Genomic DNA, 1,555 nt, shown 5'->3' with positions numbered 1-1,555 from the left:
CGCAGCAGCGCCCGCCTGCCCGCCTGCCCGCCAGGCGGTCCCCGGACGAGGGGAGACCCTGCCCTTGGCTGCCTCTCCAGCCAGCCCCCCTCTGCCATGCTCTGGGTCAGAGAAAACAGTCTTGAAAGGGTCAAAGCCTGCATCATTTTGCTGTTAAACCTCTTTTCTTGGGTCCCTGCCAAACAGGCAGGGCTGAGGATCAGGCAGGGAGGAGGACCGGACACTGGCATTTGAAGATGTTCTGAAAGGTTCGCAGCACTCGCTGCCTTCTCCTGCCTGCAAACTGCTTTGTTGTAAGAGGTGCACATCCCCGGGCCGGAGCAGCTGCGCAGCCGGTGGGGACGGGTGGCGCGGGCAGGAGGCAGAGCTGCCCTTCCTGCTGGGGACGTGGAGGGGACGACGCTGCTGGAGCCAGAGCATCGGTGGCTGTGTAGCTCTCACGCTCAGCCACGTCAGGCTGAGGCAGCGCAGGTGAGGGGAGAGCCCCGTGTCCTCCCTCGGGTGCAGAAAAAGTGATTTGGTTTTGCCGAGGCAGGTAATTCCCCAAAGGGACTGCGGCCCACAGAGGAGCCCGTGCCGGGGTGGGCAAGATGAGTAAGAAGCAAGGATTGGCAGGAGGAGACCAGAGGCTCCCACCCCGCGTGCCACCCACTGCCTCACCAAAGGGATGGGGAAGGACTGAATGTAGGGTGGCGAGAACACGGGGGGTGGAGACCACGAGCGAGAGGGGGAGGTGGTGGCTGAGATCAAGCCTGGGGAAGGAAAAGTGCTCCCCTGAGGACTCCTTTTCTTCATGTCTTCTTTGCTTCTCCATGCCTGGATCCATAGGTAAAAGGGCCCTTCCATGGGCCCACCACCCTCTCTAGGGGTTCCCCACTTCCCACTTCTATAGTCAATGGCTCAATGTCCAGGTGGAAACCAGTACGGAGTGGTGTCCCTCAGGAGTCTGTACTGGGACCAGTACTATTTAATATCTTCAACAACATAGACAGTAGGATTGAGTATCCCCTCAGCAAGTTTGTGGGTGACACCAAGCTGAGTGCTGCGGTTGATTCACTTGAGGGAAAGGATGCCATCCAGAGGGACCTTGACAAACTGGAGGAGCTGGGGTTATTCAGCCTGGAGAAGAGAAGGCTCTGGGGAGACCTGACCGTGGCCTTTCAATATGTAAAGAAAGATGGAGACTTTTTACCAGGCCCTGTAGTGACAGGACAAGGGGCAACGGTTTTAAACAGAAAGCGGGCAGGTTGAGATTGGACATAAGAAGAAATGTCCTGTGATGAGGGTGGTGAGGCACTGGAACAGGTTGCCCAGAGAAGCTGTGGATGCCCCACCCCTGGAAGTGTTCAAGGTCAGGCTGGACGGGGCTTTGAGCAACCTGATGTAGTGAAAGATCTCCCTGCCCATGGCAGGGGGGTTGGGCTGGGTGATCTTTGAAGGCCCCTTCCAACCCAAGCTATCCTGTGACCCTACGGTCCACAGGAAGGCGGGAGGCACCCAGCCGGGAGGCTCCCTCCCACCCAGGGCGGCTGAGGGGCCGCGCCCCGCCCCGCAC

General features: G+C 59.2%; 1 protein-coding gene across 1 annotated transcript in view; it reads left to right on the top strand.

Moving 5' to 3' along the window:
• RBM5 (RNA binding motif protein 5) overlaps window positions 1-1,555 on the top strand; it is a 17,917-nt gene that overhangs the window by 704 nt on the left and 15,658 nt on the right. The gene's annotated exons all lie outside the window — the stretch shown is intronic.

Source organism: Pygoscelis adeliae, unplaced genomic scaffold, assembly GCF_000699105.1.
Source record: "Pygoscelis adeliae isolate BGI_AS28 unplaced genomic scaffold, ASM69910v1 Scaffold94, whole genome shotgun sequence".
In the NCBI taxonomy this organism is placed as follows: Eukaryota; Metazoa; Chordata; class Aves; order Sphenisciformes; family Spheniscidae; genus Pygoscelis; species Pygoscelis adeliae.
This window is presented reverse-complemented; position numbering and strand designations above follow the sequence as displayed.